Source organism: Carettochelys insculpta, chromosome 5, assembly GCF_033958435.1.
Source record: "Carettochelys insculpta isolate YL-2023 chromosome 5, ASM3395843v1, whole genome shotgun sequence".
NCBI classification, from domain to species: domain Eukaryota; kingdom Metazoa; phylum Chordata; order Testudines; family Carettochelyidae; genus Carettochelys; species Carettochelys insculpta.
Window position 1 is genome coordinate 27,794,960 of NC_134141.1, and position 16,042 is coordinate 27,811,001.

The 16,042-nt window shown below is 40.9% G+C and overlaps 1 protein-coding gene across 4 annotated transcripts in view; it reads right to left on the reverse strand.

Annotated features, from left to right (window-relative positions):
* The window catches only part of RFX3 (regulatory factor X3), a 212,487-nt gene that overhangs the window by 135,457 nt on the left and 60,988 nt on the right, over positions 1-16,042 (reverse strand). The window contains exon 2 of one of the 4 annotated variants that reach the window (XM_074994844.1): positions 8,336-8,412. The exons of the other annotated variants lie outside the window; for them this stretch is intronic. The gene's annotated coding sequence lies outside the window, so the exon portion shown is untranslated. The remainder of the gene's footprint in view (positions 1-8,335; positions 8,413-16,042) is intronic. 4 annotated transcript variants of the gene reach the window in all.

Consider the following 16,042-nt stretch of genomic DNA (forward strand, 5'->3'; position numbering starts at 1 on the left):
GAATACATAAATATTACCTCAAAATTTTTTAACTTGTTCTTTCCCTAATTTGACTTGTGCTTCTTCCCACAAAACATCTAACATGGGCACTAGGGGCAGAAAAAATAGCAGGATAAGCGGGATCTCTCAGATTCTGTTTTCCCTTCAGACCCTCGACTGTATCTGGGAGACTGTTAAGAGTCATTCAGTTCTGCTCCTGGCAACAAATGTAAATAAAAATACTTTGGAATAAAAAAATCATACTAAGCCTGATTAACTATGTGTATAAGCTACCTAAAGGAACTGTGTTGAGTGAAGTGGTAGATCTGGCTAAGATTTCAGGGGCTCTATTCATTTGGCACTGTAGCTGGAAAGGAAATGAGGTGGTCAGAAGACCACTTCCCTTTTAGAGGTTCACTCACCAACTGTTCAAGAAAAACAAAGTGACTAGCAGAAGGAGGTAAGAGAGGGCTCCAATTGGCTACAAGCACCTCTGGCACACCCCAAGAATGAGAATCCACAGAAGTCACTCAAAGAAGTGTTATTTCTGCACTGTACATAACTGAGGCGGAAGCTTGCCAGATCTTATATACAAGGAGTCCGTAGCAGAACACTGAATTGAATGATAATTTCCCAAGTTACACCCTAGCCTTGATAGTATATAGACTAACACAGCTATTTCTCTGTTACTTTGTAGCATTTTAAACACTCAACCACCCTTCCTCTCAGTTTTATATACTTTACTCTTAACAGCAAGCATACGTTATAGAGCAATGACTTTCAGATACACAAATGGACCCCAAATTTCTTTTTCAGAAAAGAAACCAAAGTCTTGTGTGCTTTGTATCCAAATGGTATCCCTTTCACATAAAACAGACTATAGGCTGCACTTCTGTAGTCAAACACTCTCTTGTCCGGCAACATTCGTAACCTTGAATGATTTTAGTTAGACGGACGACCACTTATCAGAGGCGTGGCCAAGTTTCCCATGGTTTCCTGTGGTCCCATAAAGTTTATTTGCAGCCACCAGTCCTGGCTCTCAGTGTTCTGTGCTGCTACTTAGATCAAATTTACCCTAAAATCTCTTCTAAGAGCACAGTAAGCCATGAAAGTGTTGGTAATGTTGCTAGACAATACTGACCTCCCACAGTTAGGCAAGTTCTCTCTTTCAACATTGGTCTGGTCCAAGCATGCTGGACGACAGAGGCTCAAACTGTATTATGTCTGTTGGCTTGTCGTATATATGTATTTGCATTGTTTTATCATTACTTGGTTTCTTTCACGCAGACAGATTTTCAATGAATTAGATTGTTAAAATAACTTTCTTCATCTATCTAAAAATCTATATTCTTTTCTCTGTAATTAAGAGTGTTCGTACAGAACTAGAACATATAAAACACAACTGAAAAAGATCTTTTGTAATATTTTACCTTTGTTGTTGCTGCACTAGAAGAAGTGCAAACGGCAATCCCTTTTCACAATTTATTTCTAAACTCCAAAGTGTTAAGAATGATATATTTGGGATTTAAAAAAAACAAACTAAACTAAACACTAGAACACTGCTGCTTCTTGTAAAGAACCACCTAACTGTCAATCATTCTCTCTCTTGCAGCACAAATATAGTATTCATTTGTCACTCCCATTATATGTAATGTAGGCAGCTTAGCACTAAATCAATTTAAAGAACTGCAGAAGTTAAATACATACATTATTATTATGATGACAGAAATGGCTACGAATGTCTTGCGGGTCCATTTGCTTTCTTTGTTAAGGAAGAAAAAGCTAATTATCCACAGCTGTCAACCATGAAGACCTACACCTATTTAAGTCAACATCAGCCTTGGACAAACGAAAACATTCTTCATATTTTACCCTGATTGTTTTTTCTTCTTGGAAAACAGAATTTCATTATGAAATTTTAATTGTCCTGTAGAATAGTGAAGCAGAAATACTTGAGAAATAAAAACTATAGATCTGTTCCCTTTTCAAAAACAATTTAATGTAAATGTCAAAGACACTGCTGCCAAAAATACACTTAAAATTAATTCTGGAATAAGATAACCAAAAACAGACGGGTATAAAGCTTCCCAATGCAAAGTAATGTGCAAAAAATAATCTAAATTCATAAAGACTGTTGGCTGCAAAAATATACTTTCAGGATTATTAGAAGCAGCAGCTCTGTTCAATTATTAAATAGTTTGCTATGCATGTTGGGAAAATAAACTGAAAATTCAAATGTCAATGATAAAGAGAATGTGTTCTTAAGCTCTGAAACATATGCTGAATACTTTAACTTACTAAACTGCAGGCGCACTGGGCAAAGACAAATTTTACTGTACCCTCTTTAAAACATTTTTCCCATTTCATTAAATCCAGTGACATTACAGGTTAAAACTCTCCAGTCTGGCACCCTCACGACCTGACTGATGCTGAACGAGAGAATTTGCCAGACCAGGGAGGTCAACATTGTGTAGCACAGTATTTCTTAAACTATGTCCATGAAACACTGGTGCTCTGTGAGCAACTCGCTGGTGTGCCACAAGAGTTTGGAAAAAAAACACACAGATGGTATATATGTTCTGTTATTAGAATCAGAAATACTGTTACTTCTTCATTGCTGTGATACCTGATCAAATTGCTTCATTTTGGTTTTGCTGTATATGTTGCTGTTTGGGGTTTTTGTTTTGGTTTGGTTGGTTGGTTTTGGTTTTTTGTTTTTTTCAGTCTGACAACTTTTTTTTGTTTTTAAAAAGAAAATGTTCATAGATGTTCCAGATAACAAACATTATCTTTTCATGTGCTATGGTCTCAAAAAGTTCAAGCAACACTGGTCCATCACAGGGGTCAGCAACCAAAATAGCAAGAAGAGCCTTTTCTTTTTAATTCAGTAAAAAAATTCAGTAATTCAAGTGCCGCAATGCACATGAATATCATATGATGCTTAATAAACAATGTCAAACCATACTTATTGTAACCACTACTTTAAGAACAGCACACACAAGTATTTGTAATGCAATACATGCTTACTGCAGGACATTCACAAACTTTTTACATATTCTCTCAAGGTTGCATTTGTCAGCACTGGTGAATTTCTCATTGCAAATGAGACATAAAGGGTGCCCGGAAGAACTCAATATAAATGTGAAGGAGTGGGTCCATTCAGTTTGAAATTCTCTATCTCCAACTGTGATTTTCATATTTCTTGAAGCCATTTCAACCCCTCTTTAATTATGCCAATTTTATTTCATGCTTAATTTCACTCTTCTTTCTTAAAATGTGTGTTCTCCTTCACAGCAGGAATGCTGCAAGTTTCCTCCTCAAAATGAAGACTAATTAACAACAAAATCAAAACACAGATACAGTATCATATCCCACAATGCATTGCACATATTAAAGGGGGAGTTATCCAACATTTTGAGATCACTATTTAGATATGAGTTGTTCTTTTTTGGGGTTTTATAATGTTCACATTTTTTTTTAAACTTCGCAATTTAGGCTTTGGGAGCCACAAAGATGTCCTTAAAGAGCCACAGGCAGCTTCACCACTTACTGGGCTCTTAGAAGACATTTAAGGGTAAATTAGAGATAAACAACTACACAGAACACTGAGAGCCAGGACTGGTGGCTGTAAACAAATTTTATGGGACTATGAGAAACTTGGCCATACTAATGGTAAGTGGTTGTCTAGCTAACTAAAATCATGCTGGATTACGGACGTTGCCAGATGAGACAGTTACAGATTAAAGAGGTTCATCTTATAACTTGATTATTAAGCACAAACTAGAGTATACAAAAACTCTAACAGCTCTTATATTGTTCAGCCACTACCCAATAACAAAACAACCAGATTTCACAGATTAATTGCACAGGTTGTATCAAGAGGAGCATTGCCAGTAGATCCAAAGAAGTGATTGTTCCTCTTTATTCAGCTTTGGTGAGGTCGCATCTGGAGTACTGTGTCCAGTTCTGGGCCCCCAATTATAGGAAGGATGTGGATACACTGGAGACGGTCCAGCGGAGGGTGACCAAAATAATTAGGGGGCTGGAACATATGACCTATGAAGAAAGGCTGAGGGAACTGGGACTGTTTAGTTTGCAGAAGAGAAGACTGAGGGGGGACTTGATAACAGCCTTCAACTTACTGAAGGGAGGTTGCAAAGAGGCTGGAGAGAGGCTGTTAACAGTGGTCACGGATGGCAGAACACAGAACAATGGTCTCAAGTTGTGGTTGGGAAGGTCCAGGTTGAACATTAGGAAAAACTTTTACACTAGGAGGGTGGGGAAGCTTTGGAATGGTCTACCCAGGGAAGTGGTGGAGTTTCCATCCCTGGCGGTATTTAAGTCTTGCCTCGACAAAGCCCTGGCTGGGCTGATCTGAAGGGTTTGGTCCTGCTTAGAGAAGAGGGATGGACTTGATGGCTTTTTTAGGTCTCTTCCAGCTCTACTGTTCTATGATTCTATGAATCCATTTTATTTAATAGCCGTTAAATGAGGATATTCATGACTTAATACAAGTTTATGTTTGCAGCTCACCTTGAAGGCTTACACTTTAAGTTCAAGGTATTTTGCCAAATATTTTCAATAAAAATTAAAAATAGAATTCTAGCTTAATATACAAATGCTCTTTCTAAAATAAAACCAATCTAATATTGTAAGGGTAAAGCTCCTTCAGTGAATCTGTGCCACAGTGCCCTGACTGAGACCCATCATGCTTAACAAAGAGGTCACTTATGATGAAACCTTTCTAAATCTATAGTACGATTAGAAAAATTAAGCTATTACTGGATCAGTTATTATATGCTTCTGCTGCACGCATCCCATGTATTAGCTGATCTACAAACAGCATGAGTGGAAATATTTTTTGCTCATGTTTCCTACAGTTTATTCACTCCCTTAATTTTGGGTTCCTTGACCCCAAAAAACAAATTTTTGGGAGGGAGGTTATACTGCCTATACCCTCTTCAGAAACTAGAAACTGCTGGCACTTAGGAGTAATCATTCCATTAACATTTCCTATTTTGCATTGCTACTACAGCCAATCTTTTTTTATTATTTTTAACTGTAAATGCCCCTAGTGTGCATAGATCTGATAGTCAGACAAATGCTTTCTGTCTGTATCAACTCTGTTGTAGCAAACTTGAGTTTCTCTTATTGTCTCTTGGAAACTTCTCAGAATCACTGGAGTTAAGAAGGGACTCCCAGGATCAGCTAATTTAACCCTCAAACAAGATGCAGGATTTATGATGTCTAAAGTGTCTAAAATAGATGGCTATCCAGCCTTCTTTGAAACACAGTGAAGAAGCTTTTTATTTTTCTTATTTTTCTAAGTAGACTTTTCATGTAAAATTTTTATGTCTCTTCATATAATACAGATTTCTGGAAAAATTATCAAAGCCAACATATTCACTCAACTCACGAAAGTTGAGGATCTTGCGTTTCTCCAACTAACCATTTCTCTGGTTAATAGAAAAATGCAGAGAAGCACCTTGCTCTTTAACTCTCTGCTTTCCAGTCAGCTTTCTCATCCCCTTATCCAACTTCCAGGGCATGTGCAGCTATACTATCCAGCATACTCAGTGTCTGTTCCCACGCCCTTATTCCTCCCTGATGTCTGCTTTCTTCTCCCCACTCCCAACAATTCCTCTTCTGCAATCTACTTCCTTCACAGATATCTTCCCTCTTTAATTCCGCGTCCCTATCATTAAGGCAAGAATGGCTGGGGGAGAGGGATGATGCAATTCTTAACTCAGGACAATTTATTAATTCCTTTGGATTTAAATATGAATGTTCATTTATTTGGCTAATTTAAAATACTTCTCATTTTGTCAATAGACTTTAAGCAGACTTTGCCAAAGGTTAGTGATGAAGTGAAAAAGCACTGGACCCAGCTCAGTGCGTTGGTGTTGTTTTTCTATCATATGAGGTACATTAATATGTCAAAATTTAAAGCCATTTTCCATCTCATATGCATCAACATATCTAAATATGTTTGTACTTGGTACATGGAATGCCAAAAATGAGTAGAAAGAATTAAAATCTTAAACCGTATCATAAAATGAAAATTCCAAAATTAACAGCAGGTATTTTTATAACTTGTACTATATAAGCCTGTATCAATGGCCTGAATGGCAGGTCAATAAGTCATTGATGGATAATGAATGGAGGGTTATGGGCATAAATGGAACACAAAAATTGAGGGTGAACTTTGATATCTATGTGAATCATTATGTTGATCTTTGAACCAGCTGAAGATAAACACTGCCCTCAGGCTTCCTTCAATCTCAAATAGACTGGACTATAATGCTATGAAGAAATTTTACCACATTTTGACTCCCATCTTAACTCTCTTCCTTGATTAAATATTTCAGAGGAATGGAGCCAACTCCTGTTGAACTGATTACTTTACACTAGAGTCACGAGAGGTATTATTATATACTGACACATTTGATTTATGGAAGGGAGAGCTGACAGGGTGAGTGAATGCTTTGATTTCTTACTCCAAGCTTTAATAGATGCAGTATATTTTCTTTGATCAGATTTTGAGCTTAATTGTCAATTTATGCTGACAAACAAACTGATGAAACTTGTAACTTACTCAAAGACTGCTACTGTTTCTTTTTATAGGGAGGACCTAAGAGTATACAATGGGAGAGGAAAGAAATACGTATTTACAAAAAATTCAAGCGTAATTAGATTGTTTCAAATCATCACATGCAGATTAGTATAAAATGAGGATTCAGTCATCAAAAGACACTCTTGTAATTTTTAATAGCTTTCAGTACGATAGATTCTGTAAGTTAAAGGCTAGGTTTATTATAGTGATCCCTATGTAAAAGTTTTACTGAATAGGTTTCTGTTAATGTCAGGATAGCATTTAAAATGTGAGCAATTACTTTATTATGCTCCAAGTTTGAAAATAAAAATAAGCAGTATACACCAAACCAGGATAAATAATGAGAATAAAGAAAAAAAGTCTTTCAGTAAAAGCAGAAATTCCATTCTAGAATGAAAATAAGTCAGCCCACAAGGTGGCAGAGAAGAGACAGAAAAACTAAACAAAAAACCTCACACCTGAGCTTGTAACGGTCACAGGTGAGTTTCTCTACTACTGTACTTCTTCATGCATCCATGGGGCAGAAAGTCATCTGATACACAAAATTTCCTATTGGATAGTGCTGTGTTCACGGCTAAAATCTGTTACATATGTAAAAGTTTAAAAGGCAGAAAGCATCTTTATACTGTATGTTTTGATTTCAGTGTTTACAACCCTGCATAATAATTTCTAAAGATGATGTATGTTAGTCTAGCAGTTTCAGGGTGTGTTTTAGATTTCCTAAAAATATTTTTTTATATTGCCAACCAAGATTTAAATCTACAGCAGGGTTTCTTTCTAGGTATTTATTCTAATTAGTCTTTGCAAAAAAAGCTCTGTCCCATAATCCACAATAGATGTATTTGACAGATCTTTAATACAGTCATAAGCACAACATTTATTGCTCTGCTATAAATAAAGAAATAGTCAGCTGTGATTCAAAAATGTGATTCTGAAATCCTTAAGGTTAATCAGGTTGTCTTGAAATTTGGTGTTCATCTGGGCATGCCATCCCATGCTTCTATGTGGCACAGGTTTTCTTAACATTAACACATTCCGGCAATAGTTTGTTCTATGATATTTTTGGTTTTGTTTCGTTTTATTTTTTGTTTCTGTTTTGATCACAAAAAGAGATCAAAGAGTTCAGTTCATCAAACCAAGGTCCCAACCAGCATTCCACGTAACCTGAGCACTAGTGCAGTCATTCAGGAGAGAGTCAAATGCCGCCCAGCTGATTAGCTGTGTGACTACAGCTGTGTTTTATTTCTACTGGTGGTACACATTCACACATGCATCAGTGTACATAAAACTTATTCCACACATGGATGGAAAGATTAGAAGGCACATTCGTCCCAACTGCTTGAGAGTTGTCCCAACACAGTGCCTACCACCAAAAAGTCCTTTGGAAAAAATCAAATTTAAATGTCATTTGAAAAAAGAGCTTTGTCCGCTAGTTCAATGTGGCAATGCTCATCTGCCTATTCATGCATTGAAGGGATTATTCTGAGTGGGTGTACAGAGAGATGCTAAATTTATGAAAAGCTATCACATCATTGCAGGACCTACGTGGTTCCAAAGATGCTATACATTCATTGAACCAAAGCACGACCCTGAGTTTGAATCCAACCTAGAACGGACTGAAGTTTAAAAAAAAAAAGCAGATATATTATCTAATCTGCCTCTGTCAAAGGTAGAAGAAGAATCCTCAGAAAGCACAAGCTTTTTTTTTTTTAAAGCAAATAAATTACACAAGCAAATACTCACTGGAAGAAGAGGGTGATGACGTGGAAGATTATGGGTGAATTGGGACCCTAGGACAGGCAGATGGGTAAGATGGAACACTGGAAAAAAGGGACATGAAGGGTGAGTGATAAGAGGATGGGGAAAAAGGGGGAACAGGAATACCTGACAACCCCAAATTCCCCTACCTGTGTATGTGTCATAAGCAGTGAGTCCCCAGCCCATCTACAAGGATGCGACTCGCCTCCTTTTTTGCTGTCCCCTCATGTGAGGCAGGTTCCAGAAAGGATTTATCTATCTGGGGGTCTTTCTCAGCAGAGACCTGGGGATTCTACCCCCCTCCACTCATAGTGATTGAGCAACATTCCATCCCCCACAACTTGCCAAGATACAAAGGAAAGGGCTGTCCATCTGTGGCAGTCTGTACCTCTTTCCTGCTCTTCTTCATGTGAGCCTGGTTCATAGTTTCCAAGGCCAAAAGGGCCCATTGTGATAATCTAGTCTGACCTCCTTGAGTTACAGAACCCATAAGGAATGCTACCAAAATAATTCTTAGAGCATATTTTTTTAGAAAAACATCTAATCTTGGTTTTAAAATAGTTTTTGACTATGATGGAGAATCCACTCCCATCCTGGGTAAACTGTTCCCATGGACACAGTGTCCAATACAATAGCCACTCACCACATGTGACGAACAGGATACCACGCTGTGGCAAATAAGGCTCTGGAGCTGCAGGTGGCTCTTGGAGCCCTTAAATGAGGCTCCTTAGAGCTGCACATGTGGTGTGCCCTCCATCCGTTCCGTGCAAACACCCCACCACTTCGTGGGACAAGCGCATAGTGGCAGTGGCCCCAGCGTGACTCCTGTAGCCCTGGCCCAGAGCACTGCAGCTCCTGCAGCCCCAGCTTTAGCAACAGTTCTAGAAGCAGTGGCTTCAGTAAATTGCTGCATAATCAATTAAAGCAGAGGGGCGCAGTGGGAGGTGGCTGGCTCCGGGGGAGGGCATTTACTTAAAGTGGCAGGAATGGCCTGTGGCAAATATGCAGGTATGACAACCGCAAAAGTGTGGTAATTCTTGAATTGTTATTGAGCTCTAGTTAAATCATCACTATCAAAAATGTATGCCTTATTTCCCATCTAAATGTGTCTAGCTTCAACTTCAAGCCATAAGATCGCAGTATAACTGATCACCTCTTAAAATTCTCTCTTTATTAAGCTGAACAGATCCTTAACCCAATCACTACAAAGCACGTTTTCTAATCTCTTTAATCATGCTTTGGGGTCTTCTCTTCTCTAGTTTATCAACATGCTTCTTGACTTGCGGACACCAGAGCTGGAAGCAATATTCTGAAAAGGCCTTACCTTTCTCAGAGTAGTCTGAGCCTTGTTCCCTAATTGTTTCATGTGATCTGGGAAGGAGAGATCACTGGCCTTCTGGGATCATCTGAGCCCTGCAGTATGCCCACACTACCCGCCTCATGTAAACCAGGTTCTGGGTGGGGGCGGGGGGCATCTCACCTTTTCAGGAACACCTGAGCCGCTCCTGCTTCCATATTCCCTACTCAAGTGGTCCAGGACTGGAGTCTTTGCCACTCTGAGTGAGGACCTTAGAACAGGCAAGCTCAGGGCACCAACGCAAGAACACACCAACACTGGAGTGAGATGCTGAGAATGGGATGGGCATGCCTGCCATAGATTAGAAACTCTCCATCACTGGGGAGGAGGAAAGAACATTTGATTTATGGAAGAGAGGTGACAGGGTGGGTGATCCACTGATATAAACAGAGCAATTCACATGGCTAGAGCTATGGTTCAAGCAGTAATTACGTCCAGATTCTTTCAGCTGAAACCACCTCTCTAAGGTGAAACGGTCATTTAACAGTTCTCTGCATCTGTTATGCTGCTGATGGATGTATGGCAACCCTCACCTCTGTTCTCTTTCTCATTTCAGACAATATTATAATGGAGTCTGGCTCTACCCTAGCTAAGGCTGAGAAGCTTTAAGTGATATTTAAAGGAGAACTCTTCTAAGTGCAGTAAAATCCACATTTATACAAATTCTCTTGCCATTTGCCAAGCCTCACAGCAACACTGGGTAGGGTTAATGATGCACATGTGAAAGCATTTGTGCAAGGGCTTCCCAGGAGAGAGACTCCAGAAATAAAGGATTTAATTAACTTCACAGATACTAGTAACTTCAGAAACGTAACCTGGGCAGAAATCTAAGAATGAACCATAAATACATGCAAAAATCTGCCTCCAACAAGATTTTTATTCTGGGTGGAAGGTGGTGAAGAGTGTGTTTTTGATTTTTTGTTTTGTTTAAGAAAATAAATCACACACAACTGCTCAATGAGAGAGAAGGGGTGGCTGGCGTACAAAAGTAGACAGCAAAAGCCAGAAGGGTTTGAGTCTCCAGTGAGGGCTCTGGGGAGGAATAAATTATTTATTATATTTGAAAACTCGTGGAGATTGGGAGACGTCCGGGATGATTGGAAAAGGGCAAATGTAGTGCCCATCTCTAAAAAATGAAACAAGGACAATCCAGGGAACTATAGACCTGTCAGTTTTACCTCAGTCCCCAGAAAAATCGTGGAGGGAATCCTTAAGGAATCCATTTTGGAGCACTTGGAAGAGGGGAACATGATCAAGAGTAATCAACATGGATTCACCAAGGGCAAGTCATGCTTGACCAATCTGATTAGCTTCTGTGATGAGGTAACTGGCTCTGCGGTCATGAGGAAGTCAATGGATGCGATATACCTTAACTTTAGCAAAGTTTTTGATACAGTTTCCCACAATATTCTTGCCTGTAAGTTAAGGAAGTATAGATTGGATACATGGACTATAAGATGGATAGAAAACTGGCTTGACGGACAGCCCAATGGGTAGTGGTCAGTGGCTCAATGTCTCGTTGGCGGTCGGTTTCAAGTGGAGTGCCCCAAGGATCGGATCTAGGGCCAGTACTGTTCAACATCTTTTTCAATTACCTGGATGAGAGGATGGATTGCACCCTCAGCAAATTTGCAGATAACACTAAGATAGGGGGTCAGGTAGATACACTGGAGGGTAGGGATAGGGTCCAGAGTGATCCAGACAAATTAGAGGATTGGCCCAGAAGAAATCTGATGAGGTTCAACAAGGACAAGTGCATGGGACGGAAAAATCCCAAGCACTGTTATGGGCTGGGGACCAACTGGCCAAGTAGCAGTGCAGCAGAAAAGGACCTGAGGATTACAGTGGATGAGAGGCTGGATATGAGTCAACAGTGTGCCCTTGTAGCCAAGAAGGTTAATGGCATATTGGGGTGCATTAGGAGAAGCATTTCCTGCAGATCTAGAAAAGTTATTATTTGCTCCTATTCTGCTCTGATGAGACCTCACCTGGAGTAGTGTGTCCAGTTCTGGGTCTCCCCGTATAGAAAAGATGTGGATGCACTGGAGAGGGTTCAGTGGAGGGCAACAAAATGATTAGAGGCCTGGAGCACAAGACCTATGAGGAGAGACAGAGGTCTGGGCTTATTTAGTTTGCAGAAGAGAAGACTGAGGGGAGATTTTATAGCAATTCTTGAACCTTCTGAAAGGAGAGAGAGACTGTTCTCAATGGTGACAGATGACCGAACAAAGAGCAATGGTCTAAAGTTATGGAGAGGAAGGTGTAGGTTGGATATTAGGAAAAACTATTTCACCAGGAAGGTGGTGAAGGACTGGAATGTGTTACCAAGAGAGATGGCAGAATCTCCATCCCTAGAAGTTTTTCAGTCACTGTTTGACATAGTCACGGCTAAAATGATTTAGATGGGGTTGACCCTGCTTTAGGCAGGGGGCTGGACTCGATGACCTCCTGAGGTCCCTGCCAGCCCTGGAATTCTATTATAGGAATGGGCGATAGGAGAAGGAAGAGGTGTTGTGGGAGTTCAGGTAAGGTAGAGAGAGGAGAGTCTAGCAGGACGAGGAGAGAAGGCATCGATGAATAAAATCAGTAGCAGAAGAAATATGGGATTTATGGGTGTCATGGGCTACCCCTGAAATCTCCCCATGTATGCAATAATAGGATCTAGAGGAGTCCTCTCCCTCTGTAGGGGTCTGCTGTATTTTCTGGGGTATGGCAAACACTCCTCTTTGGGTTTCCTTGCCCACTGACATCCTTCAAGCTCGCATCTGGGGTGGAGTTAATAAAGGTAACACAAATTTAAATATCTGAAATCTAGAGAGAAAGTAGTTAAAGATGTACATTAACCTGGTGTCTGATGATGGAGCTCACAAGACTGTGTGGGAGAAGGACAAGGAGTGGAGGAAAAGTAGACTGAGTGGACTGGACCTGGACATGCCTGGCTAAAGCAGAGTCAGGAATCATATCTTGAGTGTGGGGCCAGTTCAGTGTGCAGCTGAGGCTATGTAACCAAGGCAGAAGCAAGATAGGGCAGCAGCAATATTTTACAGGTTAATGGTTTCTAAAGCCTTAATTCACATCTTTAAGGGGCAGGAAGGAGGAGGAGAGCTGGGCATTTAAGAGGGCAGTGGTCTTCAAACTTTTCTCCTTATGACCCAGTTGAAGAAAACTGTTGATGTCTGCAACCCACTGCCTCTTTCAACTAGAGTATGGGCTTTGGCATGCTGCCAGAAATGAGAGGTTTGGGGTACAGGGGAGAGGCTCTGGGTTTGTGGAGTTCAAGGCTGTAGCAGGGGTGCAGACTTACCTCTTGCAGCTCCCAGTTAGCAGTGCAGCAAGGGTGCTAAGGTAGGATTCCTGGCTGTTGTCGTCCATGGACAGTGCTGCGTCTTGGGAAGTGGCCAGCAGCACTTCCATCTCACAGGCAGGGGTGCAAAAGGAGCTCTGTGATCTGCTCTTGCCCACAGGCACCACTCTCCTCCAACTACCATAGGCTGGTTTCTAGCCAATGGGAATGCCCAACTGGTGCTTGAGACAAGAACATTGTGTGGAGCCCTGTGGCCCTCTCACCTAGAAGCAGGATCTCATGCTGACTGCTGCAGGGCACAGCAGGGTTCATAGTGCCAGGACAGGCAGGAAGCCTGCCTTAGAATCTCTAGTGGTCACATGTTCACTGCCTTTGCTCCCCACAAGCTGTGGAGCTATGTGCTCAAGGAATCTGCCCAAAGCGAGGACCTATTGAAGGAAGGCCTCCTTACCCCCAACCCAACCTGGCTGGGGGAGAGTTGGCCTGAACCCTGCACCTCTTCCCAACCTCAATGCAACCATGGTCAGAGGCCCAGCCCCCAAACTCCACCCCAACACTGCAGCCAGAGCAGCCCAGCCCAGCCCAGCCCCAGCCATGATGCCAGAATCTGCTAAGGCCAGGACACCTACCCTGCTGCTCCAGTCCTGGAGCCGCCACAGTGGGGAAAGGTGATTTTCCCTGCCAGCCCAGATGTTGCTGCAAGTAGAGAGAGATGTGGAGGGGGAAGTCGTCTCTCCTTGCAGTAGCCACAGATCATTCTTCTCCACTTTAAACACGAGTCTGGCCCCAGCTCAGAGTCCACATCCCCAGCTGGAGCCATAAGCATCCCAGTCCTAAGGTGCTTATCTCCAGTCTCACCCCAGAACCTAACACTCCCAACGGGAGCCCTCCCACTCCTGCAGTCTAAGTCCTAGCCCCAAGCCTAAGCCTTCTCCCACACTCAGAACCTCTCAGCCCCACCCCGCGACATAAATTTTATTATGAGCGTGAATATGAAGGTGATGTGTCACATATCATCCCCTTATAGGTACACATAACAAAATCCATTCTGCTCAGAGGTTGGAAAATTAGAGGGAACAGAGGTCACTACAGTAAGGTGACCCAGTGCCTGCCATTCCATGACCCAATATTTGGTTACATCCCATACTTTGAAAAGTACTGCTGTAGGGAATGATGGGGCAGGGCATGAAGAAGGAGAAAGAAAAACTAGTCTTCTCTCACGTTTAAAATTACTGCAGTAATCATGTAAATAAAACTATCAAGATGCTGAGATCTAGATCATGGATGAGATTTATCCCACCTTGTTAGGAACCATACAGTGCAAACATTGCAAAGTATGGCCATTATCCCCATTCCAGTATACCCAGGAAGCAGGAGCAGCAGCAAGAAATCACATAGTACTCATGTGGCTTAAACATGGCCTGGAACTATTCTTAGCTCTGTCCACTGGAATGCTGGGTGACCTTGGATAAGTATGTTCAGCTCTGTACCTCAGTTTCCCATCTGTAAACTGAAGACAATGATGTAAAATTGAGATCTACTACCGAACAAGCTATATGAAAGTTAGCTCACCTGATTCCTAACAAGCCACTGTAGAATATCAGCACAAACTTGGATGAGAATTACAACTGTCTAACAGAATAACATGCATATTTCCTTTTGTTTGAAAACCTAGGAAATTAAATGGCAAAAAAGGACCACTAATGCAAAGTTAACATGACCAGAAAGAGCGCATGCTCTTCCACAACACCCAATTCAGCAAATCTCAAATATCTGAAAACCATCAAATCTAAAGTTAGGATTAAATGTCCACACACCCTTAATTTTGCCCATTTTGAGTGACATCCTGAATGTCCTTAACAGACATACATTTTCCTTTTCATTATGATGGATACATGTTACTTGTCCTGCAATAAAACAATGAGCCCACTCCTCTGACAGAACAGTACACCTACATATTAACAGGAACTTCATACCATTTTACAGCCCTTCACACTTGCACTCAAAATACTACCTAAACCTAAACTTTCCCCTACATGTTATTTAATCTTGAGACTGCTTTCATATCTCCCCTTACTACTGACAACATCTATATCACGAAGTCCTAGTGGCCGTCTATTGACCAATCTACACAATACTGTATTGAAATACTGCAGAGTACAGTCTCAAAGTACACACCTGTCTTTGTTTTGACAGCACACATGTAAGGGCTGAGGCCCAGGTCCACTTATACCAAAATCAAAGCTCTACAACGCTCCTCACAGTAATCCCCAGATCTTCTCACATCACAATCACAGCTTTTCCATGGTGCTCTGATGCATTCATCCCACCATACAATACAGCTACAAATAACAGAGAATACAGCTAAAGTGCAGGTAGGTAATTCCTAGTAACTACTGTCAGCTCCTGGAGGGCAGAGTTAAGGTTGTATGGGTGTTTACCTTAACTCTGTATTTTTCAGTATTCACATGGCTGAGTTTTGTTAAAATCAATGTTCTGGAATGGAACATATTACCAGCAGGTAACCTTAATGCCACATGTTCTTTTTTTTTTTTTCTTTTTGCTATTTGATTATTATTTGTATTTTATTAGCTCCTGAATGTCACAGTCAGAATAAGAATAGTATATCTTGTTTACTGAATACAGAGACAGCTGGCTAAACAGCACATCCTTCTATGGTTGTCCCATTTTCCTGTGAAACTTCTTGACTGAAATTTTCTTTGTTGGGCCTATCATGAAGTAGATGACTTCTGGGAACTCATGTGGCTCTGTCAATCTGTTTCTTTACTTCCCCAGGTGGAGGCTATCACAGTGACATGGAAAGAACTTAAGACTGCAGCAGAAGACTGGCTAAGACTGAATGCTGTAGTAAAGGCCCCATGCTCCACATGGAATAGAGAGGCATAAAATAGAGAGAAATGCCTCCTACCTCAATTAGGATCAAAGAATGTCCATTCCTAGGATGTTAATGTCAGGAAACAACACTCCAATATAATTCTCAACTGAATAAATTTTAGCCTGATTAAGTGCT